This window comes from Plecotus auritus (genome assembly GCF_963455305.1).
Source record: "Plecotus auritus genome assembly, chromosome: 1".
NCBI classification, from domain to species: Eukaryota; Metazoa; Chordata; class Mammalia; order Chiroptera; family Vespertilionidae; genus Plecotus; species Plecotus auritus.
Genome location: NC_137770.1, coordinates 189924023 through 189949201, shown reverse-complemented (window position 1 = coordinate 189949201; position 25179 = coordinate 189924023). Strand labels below are relative to the sequence as shown.

At 38.2% G+C, this 25179-nt stretch overlaps 1 protein-coding gene across 3 annotated transcripts in view; it reads left to right on the top strand.

The window, feature by feature from the left end:
• ARHGAP24 (Rho GTPase activating protein 24) overlaps positions 1–25179 on the top strand; it is a 466522-nt gene that overhangs the window by 312967 nt on the left and 128376 nt on the right. The window contains exon 1 of one of the 3 annotated variants that reach the window (XM_080685261.1): positions 9443–9568. The exons of the other annotated variants lie outside the window; for them this stretch is intronic. The gene's annotated coding sequence lies outside the window, so the exon portion shown is untranslated. Of the gene's footprint in view, positions 1–9442; positions 9569–25179 lie in introns of those variants that run through there. 3 annotated transcript variants of the gene reach the window in all.

The window sequence follows — 25179 nt, the reverse complement described above, 5'->3', positions numbered from 1 at the left end:
TCCTATATAATAAAAGGGTAATATGCAAATTGACCGAACGGTGGAACGACTGGTCACTATGATGTGCACTGACCACCAGGGGGCAGATGCTCAATGTAGGAACTGCCCCCTGGTGGTCAGTGTGCTCCCACATGGGGAGCGCCACTCAGCCACAATCTAGGCTGACTGCTGGCAAGCGCAGGGGCCCGCCTCCACAGCAGCGCTAAGGATGTCCAACTGCGACTTAGGCCCACTTCCCACGCCGCCATCAGTTGAACATCCCCTGAGAGCTCCCGGACTGCGAAAGGGCAAAGGCCGGGCTGAGGGACACACCCCCTCCACCAGTGCACAAATGTCATGCACCGGGCCTCTAGTATCTTTATATTGTGTTATTATTTATACTTGACTAGCCACAAAAATCATGGAGTTCATTTCCAAATCAATGTAACACCAAATTCATAAAATTTAGTGTAGATTATCATACAAAATAACAACTCTTTAGATTCTCAGTTTATATGGCATTTCAACATCCCATCTGATTTAAGTTTCATTTGATGGGTAGGGAAAATGAGAGAGAGGGAGAAGTGATTTGCCAAGGGTTGCTCAGCTGGTAAGTGGTAGAGTCCACCTGACCCCATGCCAGGTCTCTTTCCACTGAAAAAGGATATCTCTCTATTTGCTGCTGATTCTTGGAGATACTTTAGATTCTCCTTAATTCTCTAATTCCCCTTGCAAATTGGCAATGGTAGAGAAAAGCAAAGCAAATAAAAATATTACTGCAATATGAGTCCAGTGTTAAGGAAGTTCCTGTGCATATGCAGATTTTATGTCACTGTGACCTGTTTTGTTGTAGACTTATTAAATGAAAATACTGCCTTATCTTTGAGTTTAATTCCTTAAAAGTTCTTTGTTGAAATAGCCGAAGTAAGTTCAGTTTAGGAAAGCAAGCTTACAGCAAGCTTCAAAGAATCCACACATGTAATTTACCAAGTAAAAATTACAATGGGTTCTTTGAGTAAAATATATGCTTTGGTAAACAGACTGTATAAGTAGTTATTTAGAACTTATCAGTATGTAGAAATGAAACACAAGATCAGTATCACCTATATTTAGTGTGTTATTGAGATAAAATATTTATTGTTCATCCTTGTTCTAGGGATAAGGAGAAACATGGTTATAAAATTTGTACAAACAACTTGGACCAATAGAACTCAGAAAATTGGCATGTGGATTAAAATATCCAACACAATCTATAACAAATAATTATAAATGTACTTACTCACCCATCCTCCATCCCATAAAGAGATGCTGTAAAACTAATGTATACCAAATTTTTGGCACCTAAAAAACAAAGCTCTTAATTAGAATAGACTTTTTGACCTAGTGTTTTTTTTTTTTTCTAGAAATTTATTCTAAGAGAAGACTTTCAAAAAAGAAATGTACAGAAAAACATATTTTGAATAGTATAATAGTGTAATTTTACTAGAAAAACTGGTAACAAAATTTGAGCCCAACTATAGAAGAATGAATAAATAACCTATATCATATTAATTCAAAATATTATTATACAGGCATTTAAAATAACAAATATAGTAATGATTTTATTTATATATTTTGCAGTTTACAAAGTTTTTTCTCCAAAATCTTATTTTAATGATACAAGGCAAATGCTAATAAAATAATCAAATGATATAAATATATATGTGTAGGAACTATGACTACAACCATATAAAACTCTACACATGGATAAAGCTTGAAATACATATCTATCCTATATAATAAAGAGGTAATATGCAAATTGACCATCACTCCAACATACAAGATGGCCACCCCCATGTGGTCAAAGATGGCCACCCCCATGTGGACACAAGATGGTTGCCACAAGATGGCCGGCAGGGGAGGGCAGTTGGGGGTGATCAGGCTTGCAGGGGAGGGCAGTTAGGGATGACCAGGCCGGCAGGGGAGGGCAGTTAGGGGCAACCAGGCCTGCAGGGCAGGGCAGTTGCGGGGGACCAGGTCTGCAGGGGAGGGCATTTGGGAGGGACAAGGCCAGCAGGGGAGGACAGTTAGGGGCGACCAGGCCATCAGGGAGGTCAGTTAGGGGCAATCAGGCCAGCAGGGGAGCAGTTAGGTGTCGATCAGAATGGCAGGGGAGTGGTTAGGGGGTGAGCAGGCTGGCAGGCAGAAGCGATTAGGGGCAATCAGGCAGGCAGGCAGGTAGGCGAGTGGTTGGGAGCCAGCAGTCCTGGATTGTGATAGGGATGTCCGACTGCCCATTTGAGATCGGGCCTAAACAGGCAGTCAGACATCCCTCAAGGGGTCCCAGATTGGAGAGGGTGCAGGCTGGGCTGAGGGACACACCCCTTCGTGCATGAATTTCATGCACCAGGCTTCTAGTATGTATATATGTATGTAGATAGATACACACAAACACTGTACTGGTGAAAGGGATATAGATACCACTTTCTTTAATATTAAGATACTTATTTTTAAGCAGAAACTTGTCCTTAATACTGTTACTGTTAAATTTTAAACAGGTACATAGAGTGATTATTCCCCTTGAATAGATTAAACTAAAAAAAAATCTTTTTTTCATGATAAAATGAATCCATAAAACAGGTATCTTACTATTATTTCTATATGAATGCATAAATTGAGTTTTTCAATTGTTTTTCTAATCAACCAAAAGGCAGGTTAATAAATTATATTAGCTCATTCCATACAAATAAAATATAAGTGTATTCCAACTTTATTTATCTTCCAAAAATAACTGAAATTCTAGCTGTAGGCCAACTAAAGTGTAAGAATAATGCAAATAGAAATTTGTTTAGTTACAGTCTGAATGAAGATAGAACATAAGTAAAAGTACTATTTAGTGTTTTCCTTAAGATAATTTATTGGAAATTGTTATTTTGAAAATGCCACACTTTCATAGTTTTGAGCCTCTAGCTCAGTAATATTTGAAGAACATAGTGAGTTCTCAATTTCATTTGTGTTGACTTTTTGTTTAAAGAGTAAAACCCATTCTCTTGAAGTAGAACCCTGCTCAGCTCATGAACCTTTTTCTCCATATGAGCATGTTAAGAAAATTTATTTCAATTTAAAAATAAACACATGACTATGACTTAATTAATAAAAAGTTAAATGCTCAAGTTATAGATTAAGTCTGTTTCTTCAGTTCCTCAAATGCTATTTCAGAAAACAAACAAATAAAACATTAGCAGGTGGATGAATTTTAGGCTGAGTCCAAATAATCTTCACTGGCCTCCAGAGTTTTGTGCTCAACACTTCTGATCCCCAAGAAATATACACACTGAGGACTGGAGTCTGCCATTTAATTAACAGGATGATGTTTGGATATTCTTATAATCCCAAGTTCTCTACCAGTTGGCTCCCAATTAGGACAGACAGGTATACAGAACACAAATGGAGGTGCAACTAAGGCCTAAGTAACATCAGCAATGCAATCTCTCAGCCAGGCACCCTGCTTACCCCCAAAGACATTAGTATTGCCATTACCGAAAAGATCTCCCTGAAAGATGTGCTAAGGCTAGGTCATTGTTTAGAAGACAATAGCTTTTCTTGGTCATGTATATACTGTCTGTTTACTTTCCCCCTTTCAGAAATAAGTAGAGACCCCAAACTATGATTATGTATTCATGAATATATACCATGCTATTTATATTTGTACCATATCCATTCTCTCTATATTTTTACATACAGGTATACATCTGTTATGTTGCTTATCTCCCTTTTTTATATTCTAAAAATCAATAAAACCAACTAATCTATATTTTCCTTATGTTATATATAATACTATAGCATCTCAAATGTTTTATGTGTCCTCGTGAATATTTTTAATGCAGATGGTGAGAGTTGCAAAGATTATAAGCATGGTGAATTAGCTTTTTCAAGAAATGTATTTTTAAGAAAGAGGGAGAAATTGGCAATATCTGTAATACTCTCAACAATGAAGTTAAATTAAAGAAAAAATGATTCCCAAATATCGTCTTGAACTAGAGTTAGTAGTCTTTCTTTTCCTTCCTTCCTTCCTTCCTTCCTTCCTTCCTTCCTTCCTTCCTTCCTTCCTTCCTTCCTTCCTTCCTTCCTTCCTTTTTTCTTTCTTCTTTCTTTCTTTTTCTTTCTTTCTTCTTTCTTTCTTTCTTTCTTTCTTTCTTTCTTTCTTTCTTTCTTTCTTTCTTTCTTTCTTTCTTGGTAGTAATAGGCATTGCAGAACATTTAGAAAGTGAAAAAGATCAAGAAGAAAAGAAAATTACTACAATCTCACTACTTAGAGATAAAATTATTAACATTGTTATGTATATTTTACACATTTTTCTATACTATTAAACATTTATTACAAAATTCAGATAACATTGCACACACTATTTTCTAATATGCTTTACTCAGTAAATGTACAATAAAGAGTCTTAAAAGTCCTAACTTGGTGCTATAAATGTCAATCATTATTATACCATGGCATATAGATATATCTTAAGATATATCAGGGGCATTGGAAGTTTTGGAAGATTTTTCCCTCAAGGATTCACTTGATGGAAAAGAGGAGCACCCTTGTTCCTATGTGTCCCAGGCTTCCCGAAGGAGCTCTTACTGAAGGACTCTGGGTGAACACAGTGAGGCTGTGATCACCAGTCTCGGGGGCCAGGTGGCTGAGAGCCCTTTGTGCAGATTACCTGCCTATGATGTTCTGTGGTGCTGTGAAGGGTGGCAATTATACTGTAAGACTATATTTTTACAAAACTTTTAAGTATCTCCAGTGATCCTGACTGTACATTTTTTGTTTTTAATCCTCACCTGAGGATGTTTTTCCATTAATTTTTAGAGAGAGTGGAAGAGAGAGGGAAAGACAGAGAGAAAGTGAGAGAAAAACATCGCTTGGTTGCCTCCTGCAGTAGCTCTGACCAGGGCAAGGGCTGGGGAAGAGCCTGCAACCGAGGTACATGCCCTTGACTGGAATCGAACCCAGGACCTTTTGGTCCACAGACCAATGCTCTATCCACTGAGCCAAACCGACGAGGGCCTGACTGTACATTTTTATATCACTTTAAATGCCCAGAAATCCCTTTGTCTGCATTCAGAAGGGATAATCTTTAGGTTCCCCTCTCCACCTTATTTATACTCCCAAGTATTTCTTTTTTGAAACCACTCGGAGGTATTTAGGAAAGCTTTCAGGAAAACCAGGACAGTGGTTCTTCACATCTTAGAGTAAGAAAGGCATTAATAGATCTTTTTGCAAACAAAAAATATAATCACCATCCAGTAAAAAGCAAAGTTATCTTTTAAGATACAGTAAATTATGACTGCACAGGAAATGTTCAGTTTTATGATTTTAACTATATAAAGATTGAGAGGTCACATATCTTTAAGCATCCCTACAAAGTGGCTGGAATGCTAAAAGCTTGCACATTTCAGATTACTCTAAATTTTTCCCTGAAGACCTTCAGTGTTTGAACAGTATTTGTTTTCCATGGCTTATAGATATTATCATGGGAGTTGTTTCTAAGGCATAAGAAAAGGAATCAAACTGAAGGGAGCGGCAGGAAAAATGTGTTAGAAAAACACCTTTTCTCATTAGATTACAAACCAGAAACAATTCTGTCCTACTCACCCGGGAACCCAGTTCCATCCTAAGTGGAAAGATTCAAAGGATTTCAGGCCCGATTGCCTTGAATATCTGTGTGAAGGTAAACACTGCCACTAGGACAATCTAGAAGATATTATCATTGGACAAGATAGCAAGAACCAAATAGGAAACCAAGACATTGATCTCCATCGGATTACTAATGGTAACGCCTGCTTTCATGTGCTTTCTTCTTAATTCATTTAAACTTCAATGCAAGTGTTTTTGGTGTGTTGTTGTTATCTTAATACATGTTAAAATATGTATTTTAACATGTATTAAAATGAGGCTCTTAAATCCAACAGAAGAATTGAAGAGCCCGACACAAAGAAAGGGAGGAGGCCTGTGCTCTTGTTTTCTGCGGTGGAAACACTAGCTGCAGTGTTTGAAAAACAAAACACCTTAATGGGCCAGAATAATAATTTGAAGAAAGTGCCCAAAACTATATTTTCATTTTTATCATTTCTGACTTGAGAGATAATTGAAAGCATAGTGCAAAAGTGTCTAATTAAAAAAAAAAAAACAACAAACACAAAAAACAAGCAAATAAACAAACAAACAAAAACAAAGACTGTGGTTGTTTTTTCATCCTTTCTGCATTCAGGAATAACATGGATTTGGGAATGAGAAAAGCAGCTTTTCCACTTTGCTGTATGTTATGTATGTCATTGCAGATGAACTCTTTTATATTTTACTTGTTCTATAGTTAAATGTGATGCCACTAGAACAAGTGGGTTGTAGTGAGGGTCAAAATGCATATTCTAAGCAAAAGGAGCAATGAATTGAACACCAAATAGCTGAAAGCCCTTCACCTCCTTTTATGAGGGTTGATTGGTTATTTAGTATACTGCCAGTGTTCGGGGTTTTTTCATTCACAATTTGACATGGAAAATTGAGATCAAAGTATGCATATTTATTCCTTTTATCCACTATTTATTTTGATGTATTACTAACTTAGTCAATGGCCCAAATACCAGTACAAACCTCTTTTTAATAAAAATTTCTGAAACAAACCATTTCTCTCTGCAAGAGTTCCAAATTTGTGAATTTCTTTCTAAGGCTAGGTTTGGGGAGGATGAGGAGGCAGATTTCATGAAGGAATTTTGGATGGTGCACTTTGCAGATGGGAATGTTAAAAGCAGAAGCAAGTTATGATCAAAGAATGGTATTCTCTGAAAAGATTGCAAAACTATGGAAAAAGGAGATTGAATGCAGAAACTGAGAATTTGCTATGAATCAGACTGCTGGCTTGCAGATACAATTCCAAGGTTACGCTTATAACTGGGAATGCCGCTGGAAAAGGGGAGAGCAGACACGTGTACCATGTAGGCTGCAGTCAGACTCTGCCTCCAGCTTTCCAATAACATTGCAAGAAAGAACCTGGCATTTTATTAACATCCTCAGACCCAGAGGACTGAAAATTATGACTCCTCTACAGTACTCCAATTACAGTTTAAAAAATGCCTTCTCTGCTACATTTAAGGGTAGGAGATTGCATCGCTTCCTATGGACATTCCTAAGGACCTGGTAATTTGAACAGATTGAAATAAAATAATGCATTGAGTGTGTGTTGGAAAACAGGTATTCTGCCATAGAGAAAGACCTCTGAATTCACTTATTCTATTTGATGTTAAAGAGCTATTAGCACATATTAACAAAATTGGTGTGGGGTTTTTGTTTGTTTGTTTGTCTGTTGTATCTTAAAATGACTTTATTGTTTTTTGAAAGAACAAAGTATGTCTTTTTTTTTCCCTAAAAATTTCTGCATTCTATGAAGGTTAACATACAGTAAATAATCTCAAGTGGGTTTCTTGGTACTTGCATTCTTGCCTTTCCTCCCTCCACTATTTAAAAATCAAATTTTATTTCATTTTCTGTCTGAGAAAGTTATACTTTAACATATTTACTCTGAATATAGGACTCTAGGCCATGCTGACCTTGATTGTAAGTCGAGCTCTACAGTTTAACAGTGTGCAGGCTGATTTTTCTCATCTATGAAATGGCAATAATTTCAGCAACCTGGTATGGTTACTGTGAGGATTAACTGAGGTAACATCCAGGATGCTCCAGCCCTGTGTGTCTTAGGAGACAGGTGCTCACATTGTGAGTCCCTTTCCTGTTCTCCACTGGTCTCCCTTCTCTTGCTCACTCCCACCCCCATCAGAAGCAACCTAATGTTGAATAATGCATACATAATTGCAGGAACATTAGCCTGGATGCCCAGAAGCATTTGTTACCGAATTAACTTAGCAGTGAACTTGGCATTCCATCCCCTAGCTTTCCCCTTCATTAATCCCTGTGGGGAAGCCCCTCAAACCCAGGAGTGCTGGCGACACCAGGCGAACTGTGAAACAGCCAGACCTGTGAACTGTTTCTACCAGAGTTTCAGCTGGTCTGGCTCTGCCTCAGAGAGCAGATGGAACGCATGTTGCTCACTGACTGACTGGCCATGTGCTTGCTGCCATCTAGATCCGCCACAAGGAGGACAGCAGTGCAGTAAAATCCTGAACTCTATTTATAGCCCACTTGAAGCAAACACTGTTGTGAAGCCGAGTCCTCTTGAAAACACAGAAAGTAACTCAGTAGTCCCAGTACTAACAAGGACAATGGAAGGCAGGAAAGTATAGTAAGTCCTTTATTTCTGGCACTCCAATTTACGAAGTACTATCTCCTATACATTGTTCTATTCACCCTCACACCAACCCACGATGTAGACAGAGCAGACACTAGTAACGAATCCCCATTGTGTAGATTGTAAAATTAATACACATGGGAGTAGATAAATTGCTCAAATCACAGGGATAGTGAAGAGTGGTGGTTGGAGGAGGAGAGAGGAAAGTGACTGAAGAGTTAGAATAATTTCCTGTTAAAGCTGTGGATCTAAATATAGGTAAATAATTATATACCTATAAGAAAAAACACATACAGCTAACAGAAATAATGTTTTTAATATACTTGCAAGCTTAAAAATTGTTACTTCTCCGCTTTTGATAGGAAAACCCAAATATGGAAAGTAAGACCCTAGAGAGACTTTACAGGGAAACATTTATATGCATGTTTGTATCTGTCTGTAATATATACATGCTGAATGCTTATATTTTAGACAAGAAATGCCTTCTTGAAACCTCTCCAAATTAAATGTGTAGAAGTCAAGACTAATCTTGAAAAAATGCGAGGAATTTTTATGAGAAATTGTAATTGATTCTGACAGTCATCTATGAAATAAATACATCTTTGCTATCTTTTTAATATGGGGGTGGTGTTTGCATAATTCTAGTATGTACACAAAAAGCAAGACTTCAATAATATGAATTAGTTTATAGATCAGAAATGATTTTGCTCTTAAAAGAATTATTTTATTTTGATTTGGGCAAACGCTCGATTTTCTAAGACCTTTCTTTATGCCTTGTTACCTGGAAAGGGCTTGCAAAAATGTTTTGGTTTAAGAAGGATGTCTGGGCAATTAGAATGGCTTGTGGAAGTGTGTGTGTGTGTGTGTGTGTGTGTGTGTGTGTGTGCGCGCGCGGGGGAGGGAGAGAAAGATTGGCTCAGTGCCATCAAATTTACTGCTTCTCTGATAATTGTCACAGCTGATTTATGGAGTTTAGAATGTCTTGAAAGGCAAGGTGTCTGGAGTTTAGGGTCTTCCCTTGATGATCCCTCCTCTTCCTCTTCCTCATACACCCCTTTTGCCTGTGTTCACCTTGTGGTGACCTTGCAGGACTCAGCATTTTTACCTGAGCTCAGTAGCTGGGGAGAGGGCCGTGGTTTCCATTCCTGGGTGATGGAGTCATGGGAGAAACTGCAGCGAACCAACAGAGGGTAGGACCGAGCCTGCTGGGCTCAAATGTGCTTTAAGCAGCTCAGGACAGAGCAGCTGCTCTGTCTCCCAGCCTGCAAGTGCAGCCTGCATTTGTCACTGACCACTGGAGTGTGTGTTTGTGCAAGGTGAGAGCTGGGTGCTTTTTCGTTAATTTGGAGACAAACTGCCAGGTATTGCTGTTGATTGTGTTTGATGGTTTGGGGATATGTATATCACCACAAATTCAGGTCCTAGACTATGTGTGCTGTTATTTATGCCCTTGTTTTCTGACATGATCCATTCAGCTTTCCATCGTGTCAAATCGTGGCAGCGGATTGGACTAGCACTCCTCTTAAGCTGAAATGTGATCAGTTTGGTGCCGTTTTCTTGGATTCTTTCATTAATTGCTGCTGCCAAATGATGTAGCTGTTCATATGCAGGATCCTAGTGCTGACTTGAAAGCATATGGCAACTGCTTTAGATGTAAATTGGAATTGCTAGATTTTTGGAGTACTTGCTGTGGTATGTTATTTGTTCACCCACATATTAGTGTTTGAAACTTTGGAGAGAGTGGAATGGCTTAGGTTCTATGTTTTTGCTTATCAAAATGAAAACTTCTGTTTGGCCATTGCTGTGTGTGTGTGTGTGTGTGTGTGTGTGTGTGTGTGTTTAAAAAGAAAACACACAACTGTTTGAAACCAAAAGAAAACCAAACAATACTTTGCTATCTTTTGATGTACTTATAATTACTCTGTTATTAGCATATTTGAATTTGGAACTCCACATGTGTGCACAAGGACAGTACAGTTGCAGTGTGCACCAGGTATGTGGGGACATAGGTGTGTACTCATGATCAGCACAGCAGGATTCCAGAATGTGCTCAGGGTAACCTGGCAGGCCTTCTTCCTGCAACAGTTTTGTATATTACCTACTTAACTGAACCTGCACAAAAATAAACAATACATTGTATTGTTGTATCTAAGTAAATATATAGGAGGTTTGTACTCATGAAACACATGCCTAGAAAAGAGAAACGTATTTGGTATAAATGGGTCAGAAAAAAGTTCAAAAAGCTATCAAATTTTAGATGGAGGGAAAAGATAATATGCTAACGTGAGGAATAATTATGATGGAATACCGAACAGTCCTTCAGCTGTTCAAATTTTAGATATAAGGAAAGAACAATAGCATATTTAAGAAAATTCAGAGTCAGCAGAAATGAAGCCAAGAGCAAAAATTCTTAATAAAACACATTGTCAACCTGCAGAAAGTACTTGTCTGTAATTAAGTTGAATTCTGTTTCTGAGTTTGGTAAAGTTAGAATTTTTTTAAAAACGTCAATTTTAAAAGTTGTACTTAAAGTTGGTCTCCATTTGGGCAGCATTTGAAAACTAATCAGGTAAAATAAGTTATATTCCAATGCAGTGAACATTGAAATTGTTCAAAACACTTAGCAACTAACATACAATAACAAAGTTGTTCATCGTACTTTGGAATGATGTCAGTTTAGAAAGAAGAGTCTAATGTTCTAAACTAGAATGTCACCCATTGCTACATACACTCAGAATGCTAATTTCTTGGACATCCTCTTCATAGTTCCTTGTTTTCGGACTCTGTTAGAACACTAGGGAATGGTGAGCAGTAAATACCCACCTCCAACCCTGTCACACTTTCTTTGCAAGTTAAGAACAGTAATATTTTTTTAAAAAGGTGTGTAACTTGGGAGGTGTACAAAGGATCGATGGTTGGCCTGTTTCTGTTGGAACCTGTACTGCCTTGGTTTGCTGCTGCCATGACCTAACATTTGGCTATGTCTTTCTGAGGGTGTGACATGCCTTGATCACCATGACTGGAATGACGTAATGGAGGGCCTCTGAGCACTGTTTTATAAACACAAGAATATCCACATCTCAGTGATGATTGTGGTCCAAGGTGGTGTTCCTCTGCACCCATGATTACCTTCTGTGCAAAAAGACTAGAAACTTAATCATCTATTTGATGAACCATGTCCATGTAAACAGCCAAGAAAAGCCTTGAATTGTGTCTGTGTTTATTCTTTAGATAACTAGCTTACTGCGACATGCAAAGAGGTTTAAAAAGGTTTAGAGATTATAGGTACTGACCTCGAAGCACATGGCAGTCTGTTCAAACACATTTACTTCTAGGCAATTAAACTTCCTAGTTAAAGAAAAAGATTAGCTTTTATTTATAGAGTTGATAAGTATCTCTTTTTTAAAAGCTTAAACTTCGTAACACAATGTGTTCTCTCTCCCTTTCTTCCTTCTTATTCTAGAATTTCAATTTACTAAGTCCCTAATTTACCGAACCTGCTTTCTTTAGACCTACACTCAATCTCTTCAGCCTGGGCAAGAAAGCAATTGTGATATTTGTCCCTTGGGATTGGGCAAAGACCCACGTCCCTTGAAATCAAAAGCTCACTGCCCCCTCTGTGAGCAGAAAAGTGGGGTTGTTAGTGGGAAAGAATGGGGTAAATGGCTCCCAGGCAGGGGATGGTCTTGTCTATTTCACCTAGCATTTCTGCTCTTTATGCTTCTTACTATCTCATTTCTAAGTAGGCTTGGAAACCGTTATCAACAATTGTTTACACATACTGACATAGTTACACTTTCACAAAGACATTTGATAAATTGAGATTAATTATGCTTATAGTATATGGGGTTGGCTTAAGCAGTATTAGCAGTTTTTCTGTTTCTTTACCTTAGCAATAAGGTAAGTTTTTTTTTTTTGTTTTTTTTTTTTTCTTGCTAACTCCTCCCCAAGTAGTGTAGATTCGGATGAAGTAATGGGCACACAACTTTTAACTATTACTTCCGGATTCTTTAAAGCAGGCCTGGGTTATTTGGGGCAGGGAACATGCAAGGCAAGGTTTGTGATATGACTATTCCTCTGTAGGATGTCCCTCTGAGGCCAGTCACTGGGCTCTTTAGTGGACCAATGGGCTGCAAGACCTAGGCAGCGGGAGTGGGAGCAGAAGGCAGCAGGCGATTTTCCATTGGAGACAGAGACTAAAAAAGCATTTCTGTAAGGCTACTCAAGCAGTCTGCCTCATTTGCCCAGAATCCAGTGTGTCTTCTAAGGAAATGGAAGAGTGCTGGAAGATGGGACCAGATCGTGACCACCTGTTATCCTCGGCCACCACAGGAAGGGCTAACCAAAGTAATTTATCTCAAATATTTATTTTTACAACCAATAAATTCCTATTTTTTCAAACCTTTAAATCATTTCTATTGGGCAGACTTCAAATTTGATTCCAACGTCCAACCAGCCTTCCTCTAATAGCTACCCCCTACCACACACAGCAAATAATTTTTAAAAATACTAATATTGAATTAAATTCTTTACATTTTAATAGCCAAATGATTCTCATAAGTATGCAATTCAAATAGTCGCTTTAAGACCATCTCATTGCAATTTCCAAATATTTCTAATGGCTAAGAAACCATCAATAGGAAGTTATTTTGAAGTTTTCTATAGCATACTGGATTTTATGGAATATTCAAGAATTCTACTCCAACTTATCAAAATCCATTAAAAAAAAGACTTTTATATGCTCTCTTCTGATGGAATATTTTAACGACCAGCATGCTTTGACTATTTTTTTAATAAATTATAAAACTAACTGGAAGCTGTCCCTTCTCTAACTGCTCTTCTCTTACAGAATGAGTTTCACTTGACTAAGGACTCTTATAAAAGCACATTGACATGTTAATAGAGATTATTTTGTACCTTTAGGAGTGTCTCCTTTTCTTTACAAGTTTATGGAAGAACTATGTTTTTAAATGGTAGGTTTTATTATTCTTCAGGTAGAGTGACACCAACAGATCAAGAGATGATTCCCATTGAAAAAGGTTGTTGCTCACAGTTCCCAGGAGGAGGGGCATGTCATGCCACAAAGGGATCACGTGGGGAGTACCATGTTTGGTCAGAGGGAAGGGGCAAAAGTGGGTAAGAGCTTTTATTGTAGTTCCCTCGGGAAGGGACAGGCAAGGAAGGGTAGGCAGGTTTAGGAGTGGCCAGTTGGAATAATTTCAGCAGGCTCTAGGACCTTATGGGCTGTCTCTTGTTTTCTGGATACCTGGCCTCGAGGTGTGTAGAGCAGATGGCAAGTGGCCCAGAGTGTGAGAGCCTTGTGAGAGCCAGATAAAGAATAGTTAGGGTGTGAGGCAATTTGTTTATTTGTACATAAAAGGCATGCTCCTAGGTGAGTCTTTGCTACCTTTAGGAATTGGCTAGCCCTGGGAGGGCCAGCCTTGCCAGGGTCAGCAAGACCCAAGATGTCAAAGCATCATAAATGCAGAAAATAAAAAGGCATGAGTAATACAAATGAACACACCCAAACAGGAACAGACTACTTGGCATCACCTTGCCACGTGTGGTGTTCACCTGGTTAGTCCACTATGGACCACAGTCTCTGGTCACCAAAGGTTCCCAGTGATCCAGGTACCCCTCCTTCTAAACTACAGGAAGGTTTTTGTTCCCTTTGTTTCCTGTTTTTAAATTCAGTAATTTAACAACAACAGGGTTGACCATCATCGAATCCTCTGCTGAATAACAAGGTACATGTTACTTGTCCCACACAGCTGTGTGCCATTTGATTAGAGACTGGCAATAAATGCTTGCACATTCATGTTCATGTAAAACCCTCATTAGACTAGAATCATTAAAGGAAATTTCTCTTTGGACATTCACTATTCACTTTTGGTTTGAATCATCAGGCATTAGTTAATAAATAATTGTTAAATGAACAAATAAATGATTAAATCAACCATACTCATTGGCAGAATTTTCTTCACATCCCTTAAGAGCTTTTTATCCTGTTTCCAGTCTGATTTTCATATTAAAGAAGTTCAGAAGAGTAAAATACGTTGATTATTTTGCTTAAACAAAAGCTGATCTATTATTTAAAAACAGCCATAAACAATCATGTCCTTACAAGCAAACATAAAATGTGGCAAGGAACATTCACAAATTAGGTAGCAGTTCAATTTCAGCCTAACTGGCAAAACTGTCATTCATAATGTCCCTATTCCTGGAGTCAGCAGCAATGTACAGATGGGTCAAAGAACCTTTATAGTCAAATAGAATAATTAATTTATAAAATTAGAATATATGAGCATGTGTTGAAAATAACCCCTTATTCAAGGCAGAAGAAACCTCAGAAATATGGTGTTTTCCCCTTTCTTCTTTTCACTTTTAAACATTTAGGAGAGGAGAAAGTATATATATAGTGTTTCAAAGGACATGGAATCTTTAACTCTCCCTATTTAGTTTCTTCACTTCAGTTATTCAAGTTTCCCATAGAAATTTAGTGTGTAATAAGCATGGAACTTTGAAACAATGGGGGAAGGATGTTTGAGGAGACAGTCGGTATTGATACAACTAGATATCCATTTGAGGGGGGAAAAGCTGATCCCTTATACTGAAATAAATTCTAAAGGAGTTGAATGAAGATTTAGATGTAAAACATGAAATTGCATGCGTGCTTGAAGAGGGCTTTGGTGTGCTAACTCGCACGGAGTTGATGCTGTCTGTGCTCACCATGTCACAGGAAGCCAGGAGCACGTATGGCAATGGCATCCCACTGCTGAGAGGGGCGTGGGCTGGTGGCAGTCATGGCAGTGACCATAGCAGAAGGGAGGTGTCCTTTCTTGAGGTGAAGGGATTGAGAGGTACCAATTGGTAGTCACCGAGTAGTCACAGGGATGTAAAGTACAGCGTAGGGAATAGTCAGTGACAGGGTAATGTGTGTGTTTGCCAGGTGGGTGCTGGAAATACCAGGCGGAGCACTTTATAAAGTATATGATTGTCTCACCACTGTGCAGCACACCTGAAACACATACAAAATAACACTGACAGTCAACTGTAATTGAAAAACAAAAATTAAAAATAAACTAAAACAAAGCAGTGGTTCTTTCTCTGTACCATCCCCGTCATCCTCTATGTTCCAGAGGCCTAAGCTCCTGAGGTAAAGGCAAGCAAAGAAGGTATGACTGTCCATCCCTAATTTCTTTTTTAATGTAAAGCCGATGCTTTGTTTTTATTCTGCGGCCAGACAAGTGTGAAGGGAAAATTATAGATTGATTTCTCGCTCTTTTGTCCCCGGATTCCTGAATCTGACACTTGACTGAGGCCTCAGAGTGGCATCCCTCTCTGGCATCTGCAGGTTCTGATCTGTTATTTGCGTTGGTGAGACAAGGGACCCAGACACTGTCAGCTGTGCGCTGGCCGTTCTGAAGTGTTATCAGAGGAGATTGAACCAATTCCAAAAGCTCTTGAGGGGTGTGTGGGTGGTGGGGAACGGAAGGGATTCAGCTAGAAAGCTTTTTCTTTAGGGCCTGTGGGTTCTTTCTTCTTTTTCACTTCCTATTCCGCTAGTTAATTTCTTTATCCTGGAATGCCTCCCCTCCCGTGACCTCTCATACCGCCTCACACTATCCTCTGACCTGGATAAAAGAAACACTTATGTCACTCACACTAGGATTCTCAGACTGGCAGGTTGTTTGGAGCGATGTGCAATGTTCCTAGCAACAGATTAAGGCAAGTCCACAGCACTTCAAAGCCTGCAGGCATTGAAAAATCACAGAGGACTACGTAGTTATATTTGGAACTTCTGCTTTGTGGATTTGTATTAGCTAAGAAATCCAGAAAAGTTTTTAAGCATTTTTGGTTTATTTTCAATAGAAACTTGGAAGGTATAACCCGTTTCTAAAACAGTCATGATGAATTTGGTCAGGGCGCTGAGAATGAATGCCAAATGTGTCTATGCTGAAATGGGAAAGTAGGGCATTTAAAGTTCACTGGCAGTCACAGGAAGGTGATTTTAATTATCAGGACTATTTTGTATTCATTAAGGATACAAGCACTAGGGTCAGCTAGACCTGTTTTTAAATCCACAAACAAGTTGTTTGACTATGGAAGTTATTTACCTTTTTAAGCCAGAGTTTTTACATCAATAATAGTACCATAAATCACAAATTTGGGGGTGAAAATGATAAGATATGTATATAGGCTTACCTATATAAGCTAATCAGTATAGGTTTGAATAGAGCTATTTTAGCAAATGGGATTGCCATGATTTTGTGGATGAGTGCATGAGTTTTTTCTACATCAGGCAAAAGGATGAAGTTGGGTAGTTATCAGACAAAACAAGGAAAAATAATGAGAGATAAAACAGAGTAAATCTGACTGTCACAGAAGGAAGATCTGATTATCATTGTATATAACTTCCCTCCATGGGGCCTAATGCAATATCTTACTCATAGTAGGTGCTTAATTATGCTCGAAGAATGAATGGATAAAGGAAAGAATTAAATAATAACAGTAATGATGGAGGGAACTGGAAGGGTACATAAAAATACTTAAAAACACCTCTAAGACGTTCTAATTGAAGTATACTGTGTTGGTCAGATTTATCTATTATAGTCAAAACAGAAAACAAAAACAAAAAACAAGACAACAAACCAAGAAGAACAGATATTTTGGTTATACAGTATGTACAGAGGTAGAAACATCAATGATGAGAGAGTCATTGACTGGCTGTCTCCTGCATGCCCTACACTGGGAATGGAGCTCACAACCCCGGCATGTGCCCTTGATGCGAATCGAACCTTGGACCCTTTAGTCCACAGGCCAATGCTCTATCCACTGAGCCAAACCAGCTAGGGCAATACAGTATGTTCTTTAGCACAGTCCATAGCGTGGGTAGAGTGAGAAACCAGTGTTCTTTGGACACACAACGGAATGACACACCTGTCAACTCTGAGAGATAGAGATGTATGAAGTCAGCATGGTTTCTGGTAGAAGTTAAAAGGTGAACTCAGAGCTTAAACTGGAAAGAACATTAATCTTAAAAAAAAAAAAAAAGTCCAAACGGGATGAGGGTCTCAACATAGAAGAGCCTTTGGCAATGGTGAGGGGCAAACATTTATTATTTCTTGCTTTGCTTTATTTAGTTTCCTATCATTAAGTACCAATAGCTCCCTCCATTTATTGTGGAAATTCAAACATCCTATCATTCCTACACTTTTCCAAACACCTCTCGAGGGAGTGGTACCACTCCCCAGTTGGGAGCCATGGAGAGTATAAAAAATAGGATGAACTATATTCAAAAGAAATCTAATGGCTAGGGGTCGCAATCAAGAACTTAACAATCAAGAACCTGACTTTCATGGAACTTGTAAGCATGACTTTCTACTCTTCTAAAGTGGAACAAAGGTCTACAATACCTTGTAACTAATTTGTCCTTTTGCTGAGGAATGTGTTTGGATCATGTTTGGTGTGAGGATGATTTGTAGGGATAGTAGTGAGTGAGTTTAGCTTATTTCATTCTTGCCTACACCCTCACATATAAATCAGTGTAGATTGGGTGGTTTTTTTTTATGCTTATGTTCATTGCAAGCTTAATAACTCTCATAATGTGAGAGATTTTGTAGAAAAATGTCTCTGAAAAGAAAAGCCGTCGGTACGGCTGCTAATGATGCACAAAGGATGAGCAGAGGTAAATTCAATGGGAATTCATAGACAATCACAGTGTTGAATAAATCATGGAATGCAAACTTGGCAGTATTGGTCATCTCTGTCAAAATAAATCCACCAAATGTGTGGTGAAACAATAGCAGCATCAACACAGTGATTTGTAAAATTGTTTCAATGCCTTTAGAACTTACTTTAGGCCCGTATTTTCAAAATTATTAAGGGGCCACCCCAAGTTTTTAGTTCTCCTTCATTTCCTGAAGGAAATTATATTCCACAGAAATATTATAGAATTTAGAGATTCACAAAAATTTCAAGATAGATCCCGTGAGAGTATTTAGAGTCAACTTTCTTGACTTCTAAGGGGCATTAACAACAGACACCATGAACAGAACATTTAACCTGTTTAGTGATCAACACCTATAGGACCAGCCCAGGCTTTCACCTTAGGCAACTCTGAGAAACATGACCTAGCCCTTTGTGTTGCCTTATCTGTGTGTGGGTGTTGGCCTCACATTCCTCACATGGTCCTAAATTGTGTGATGTACTGAAATGCTCCCTGTGTGTCAGAGAGAAGGAAGAAGAGGTGTCATGGGGGAATTCGTTAATACAGTAGCTATGCTACTTTTCACAAGGCTGCCATAACAGAGTTCCACAAACTGGGTGGCTGAAACAACAGAAATGTTCTGTTGCTTAATTCTATCTCAGCTCTGGAGACCAGAAGTCTAAAATCAAGGTGCTAGCAAGTCAACAGGGAAGGTGCTGGGAAAGGATCTGTTCCAGGCCTCTCTCAGTTCCCAGTAGTCTTAGGCTTGGAGATAGCTGTCTTCTCCCTGTGTCTTTTGCACCATCTTCCTTCTGTGCATGAGTGTCTCAATTTCCCCCCTTTTATAAGAACACCAGAATTCATAAGGATACCAGTACTTAGATTAGAACTTACCATTTTAATTTAATTATCTCTATAAAGACCCTCCCTATTTCCAAATTAAAGTCCTAGGGTTAGGACTTTAAAATATATATTGGGTGGAGACACAATTCAATCCATAACCTTGGTTCAAGAAAGGTGACAATGAGGAGAGAACCTAGGAAAATTCAGAGTATAGGACTGGCTGCTTTATTATCTCCATGCTATTCAAAATGGGCTCAATGGGCCAGCAACAACAATGTCACCTCTGCACTGGTTAGGAGTGAGGAATGCAGAACCTCGAACCTCATCCTAGACTTGCTGAATTTGCATCTTTACCTAGATCTCAAAGTGCTCTGTTTTTACACTGAACTTTGAGAAGAGTTGTTCTAGATCATAGAATAAAACCTCTATCCTTAAATGTAAAGAACAAGAAAAGCACAGTGTTTATGAGAGTAGGCCCATTAATCTCATTAATATGTGCACGAAGTAAGTATGGGCCATTGTTCCAACACAGCTATGGCACCATTACTTATAAAGAGAATATTGATCTCTGGGGATAATTTTAGGAGTTCAGGTTCAGTTATCATTTATCTCCTTTACTGTTGATTATTCCTTGGAAGTGAACTCAGAAGATCATCATATGCAGAGAGAGCTCACATTCCTTTTCCTACACTTACTTTGTTTAGGTTGCTTCTCTTCTGCCAATCTGGTCTACAATTTGAGTTGACCTAGCTGCTGAGTCATACAACTTAATCCTGAAATGAGATCCATAGAGGAAAAAGAAACCCCTAGTACTGGGGAAAAGGCATTTGAGTTTATAGAATTGCTTTCTAAATGATGAAAAGCATGTGAACTCTTGCTTCTTTTATTTCTGTCTTTTTGTTCCATAGTCTTTGTGCTTCCCTAAAATTTTAATTCAGCCAGAATTTGTGGTTGTAGAGCCTATATTACATGAAGACAAGTGGAAAGATAAAACTTTAAAATAAAAGAGGCCCCAAAAAACAAAATCCTATATAATAAAAGCCTAATATGCTAAGTGTCAAGTCATCCGGTCGGCCATTCAACCAATCAAAGCGTAAATGCTAATGCTATGATAAGGTTGCTCAACCACTCGCTATGACATGCACTGACCACCAGGGGCAGACAGTTGACCGGTCAACCAGTTGCTATGATGTGCACTGATCACCAGAGGGCAAATGCTCCAACTTGTAGGTTAGCTTGCTGCTGGGGTCCGGCCAATCAGGACTGAGAAAGACGGGCAGGAGCCCTGTAGCCCTCCTGCAGTCCCTCCCCGGCTGGCCAACCTCCTCACCCTGATCGTGCACCAGTGGGGTTCCTTGGCCTGGCCTGTGCCCTCTCGCAATCCAGCACCCCTCGGGGGATGTCGGAGAGCCAGTTTCGGCCTGATGATGGAACAACTGGTTGCTATGACATGCACTGACCACCAGGGGGCAGATGCTCAATGTATTAGCTGCCCCCTGGTGGTCAGTGCGCTCTCACAGGGGGAGTGCTGCTCAACCAGAAGCCAGGCTCATGGCTGGCGAGCGCAGCAGCAGTGCTGGGAGCCTCTCCCACCTCTGCAGCAGTGCTAAGGATGTCTGACTGCTGGCTTAGGCCCGCTCCTCAGGGAGGGGGCCTAAACCATCAGTTGGACATTCCCCGAGGGCTCCCAGACTGCAAGTGGATGCAGGCTGGGCTGAGGGACCCCCTCCCCCCGAGTGTATGAATAAATGGAGACATTAGCTACTGTAATATCTAATAGAGAAACCACAAAAGATGTTATTTTTATTACCTCAGTTTCATTTTAGACCTACTTATTGTTGGTTTTTAAATGAGATCTAGAATAATTGTTCAGTAGGATATTTTCATTTAGTAGGGCCTATTTCTGTATGTCCATTAGAGTGCACATATTAAAAATTTACAATATCTCATGATGAAAAACACCCTCATTTAAATTTGGATTATAGGTGTAAGAATGGAAGGGTCTATTTGAATGTCTGTAATCTTAACCTTTTTAAGTGAATAATCTGTGGCCAAGCACCAGATAAAAGAGGAACTTTCTTCCACAATCAATATTTCTAGTAATTTAGAAACAAAGTGCATTGAGGTCTCTTTCAACTCAAAATTCCTTATTTTTAGAAGGGGTTAGGTTGAGTCCTTATTAATGCAGCACAGAAAGAGAGGGTGGCTCCTTTGCCAATTTTTTTTTTTTATATATATCATGGGATGGGAGGATTCACTGAACTGAATAGGATCAAGCCACATAACATAACAAATGGGGTTTATATAAGCCAGAAACTCGTCTAAGTAATTCTTACTGTTGTTCAGTGAGATATGTTCCAGTTTTCTCATTTCATAGGTGAGGAAACTGAAGAGGTTAAGTGACTTATCCAAGGTCTCAGCTGGTAAAGAGTAGACTTAGAATTGGAACCCAGGCAGTCTGGCTCCCAAATCTGGGCTCTTAAACGCTATGCTGTACAGCTCTGGATTATAAATAATATTAAAATATTAACAAAATAATGCATAATATAGCTCTGACTAAGTACCAGACACTACTCCAGGCATTTACATGTAAGTCTGCTTCTGAGTCCCTTTCCCCATAGGAAAGAGACAAAAAGGAGCAGGAATGTGCCTCTGAAATTGGGGTATTTTAGATGTCATCATCATGTTGCTTGTTGGACATTTATGCTGTAGGTACTGAACTTGAGTGGATAAAGGAGATGCACATGTCCTCTTGAAGAAATAAAAGCATAATCCATATCATCCAGGTGCTGGGAGATGGATTCTATACCCTATCCTAACCCCTGAGTTGAGTGCAGTGGTAAGCAGAGGAGAGTTTAAGGCCCATGTTCACCCTGTGTGTGAATCCAGCTCTCTCTTCATTTCTTCTTCTTCTTTTTTAAATGTATTTTTATTATTGACTTCATAGAGGAAGGGAGAGGGCGAGAGAGAGAAACATCAATGATGAAAGAGAATCATTGATTGGCTGCCTCCCACACACCCCACACTGGCGGTCGAGCCCACCACCGGGGCATGTGCCTGGACCAGGAACTGAATCGTGACCTCCTGGTTCATAGGTCAATGCTCAATCACTGGGCCACACCAGCCAGGCTCCTTTCATTTCTATGAGTTTAGAGCTCAGACTCTGGAGTCAGGACATCTCAGTTACATGCTGACTCTGTCTCTGCTCCCTTGGTGATGGCAAGCAGGTTACTTAACCTGTGTTTCATAGTGGCCTCATCCACAGATTGGAAGTACTAATAACATACATCATGGGGTTGTGGTGAGGACTGAAAAATGTAAAACACTTTAAAACACTTTTATTATTGTTATTACAAGACAATAAAACAAGTCCTCCAGGTCTATGAAATGTGTAAAACATTATAGAACTGCCACTTTACCTCAATCTGGTCCCATAAAATGAGGAGCAATAAAGGAACACAAGTCAGTTATTCTGTGGTCATGAAGTCAGCCCATGAGGAAAACTGGCAAGGCACATTATATACACATCAGCTGTGGCAAAAATAAGTCAGCATTGTTTGTAGAAGCTTGTGAGGTTGGATTACCAGCTGTCTGGAAAAAGAACATAGCTTCCTCTTTTGTTGAATGTGGTCTGCCAGCAGCTGGCATTAGGGGAAGAGGAAGACAGCTCATGTTCATTGAGCACCTACCTGTGCCAAGTGCATTGTGTAACTTGTCTCATTTAGTTCCCCCCACTTGCTGGTGGGATGGTATGAAAACCCCTGATATACACATGGGGGACAGAGATAAGGGAGGTCAAATAACCCAGCCAAGAACCTGCGGGTAGTGAATGGGATTCGGACTACAAATTCAATCAGGCCGCACCATTGGCTGCTTTTAATGATGCTAAATATACTCATCATTGGCCAGTTGGGATGAGTAGTAAAAATTTAAAAAATCACATTAAGAAATACCACATTTCACATTAAGATATTTAAAAGTTGTATAGTCAGCAAATGCTATGTATAATTGGCCTCTAACTTTTAGGGTGTTTTTTGTGTGTTTGTTTTTTGCTTGTTTGTTTTTTGCCATCAATAATTTACTCAAATGCTTCTTTTGTCTTTTACTTGCATTTTTGTTCTTTCTCTTTATAACTTTTCATATATCATCCTTATTACTAAGATAATAAGGGAGAGGAAAACTGTGGAAGAGATGAACATTATGTACCTAAGTAAGAAATTTTAAATGCATGAAAAAATTTAAAATGCAAAGACTTTTTTCTCATAAGTGTTCATAAGAACCCATGGAAAGTAATACATCTGTCATTATCGAGTTAAATATTCAAGATACCATTAGAATTTTGATGACTGCCTTTAATATTTAAAAAGATTGGATTAATGGTACAGTAAGGTTTGCTATTTAGATTAATACTGCCTTAACAATGTTAGTCAGATGTTTCTTTTGTATTCACTTTATCTAATAATATAAATATAAACAGAATTAAAATAAAAACTGGATCATTTGTAAGGAAACTTGCATTCCAGTTCTAGATTCTATTTTTATCTTTGATTTACAGATGAGGAAGGGTTAAGCAGCTAGGTAAGTGGCAAAGCTAATTTCCAAAATTAAGATGCAAATAATAAAAGAGGCAAAGAGGACTTCTGATGAGAAAGAAAATGATAATAGAATCATAATTTTGGACTTTAAGTTTTTTGCTTCATCCATTGTAGATCAGAAGGCAGATTGTGTTTTTTTATTATTCTCTAAATACAGTAATGTTTATTTTCCTAAGCTAATTAGATAATCAAGTTTAAATCAAAGAATACTAACTGCTTGATTACTAATTCCAGCTGACAGAATAAATCTGAATTTAGAGATTGGTATATAATAAAAGTAAGAAAAGAAATAAAGATTCTTTAGAAATAATAATAATTTAAAATATTTTCTCACAAATATAAATGTATATATATATATATGGATGGATTAACATGTTATGTAAGGTTTGTTCATTTAAAGCTAAATCTTTCTTATGAATCAACATTTTTCATGTGATTTTCACTAATACTGGAAGAAAATTTTCTTTAATATGCTTTGTTCTGTAGAATTAATTATGTGACATTGAATATGACCTGGAAGATATTACAGTGTTATTACATTACAAAGATATGCAACTGTAATTAAAGTAAAATTCAATTGTTTTCAAGGGTAAAATTTTCTACATTGTTTTGTGTTCCAATAGTGGAAATAAGATAGATGTCTATGTGTATGTGTGGAAATATGTGTATGTGTGGAAATATGTGTATGTCGTGTGTGTGTGTGTTTTGTTAGTGAGTAGGGTGGAACAGGAGTGTGTGTGTACTGATATTTGTCTTTCAAAAGAGAGCAAAACATTTTATTTTATTGGATTACATATATATTGAACTTAGCACATTAAGGTGTACTACAGAGATGGGGGATTAATTTGTATTAGAGGTATATAGCTCTATTATGGATTTAGTTTTCAAATCACTTTCGCTTATACTCGACACCAATGAACACAACTTCATATCTAAGAAATGTCTGAGAATGTACATTGTTGTATGAAGTTGAAAAGATTACAGTAAGTCAGGAAAATCAACTTCAATAAAGTTATGTTTTATCATGACAAAAATATAATTTTACTCCAAAAAGGGTGCTGTGAAATATTTGGGAAGTCCATTTATTTACAAAAAAAATAAAATTAGAAAATTTGTTGGAAATTTAAATCATTAACTATATAATACAACATTTAAAAACCATTAACTATATATAATTGATTCCTTTCACGATATATTATAGATGTTGGCTTTGATTCAAAATGTACATTGACCTATGTTTATCAACATTGTTATTATTAGGTGTATTAGTATTATTAACAAACTTTTATACATAATGTTGCAGCAGGGAAATGTTATAAAATAGATTTAGGAATTCAGACAGAAGAAAACTTAATGGATAAAGACTGGCACAAAATTCTAAAGAAATAGAGATTCTCCATTAGAGTCTGCTAGTTGAGGGCTAGGATCCCAGCTCTATTCACTGTTGCATCGTTAGTACACAGCTCTGTACCAACATACGATAAGCCATTAATAAATATTCATTGAGTGAATGTACAAAACTTACAAAGTGTTAATTTAGGCTGCTTTGCAGTGATATTTTGCGATTGGGGAATTAAATTTAAAAATGTCTAATCTTCCTTCTATTCCACAGTGTTAGTTAGCAAGTGTTAGTAGCAATTCACATACACACACACACACACACACACACACACACACACCACACCACAAACACAGTTTTTTAGTAACTAAAAACATGCTTAAGCACTCTATTTATCTAAAAGAGAAGATAAAAGGTTATTTTACACCTTTTTAAAATAAT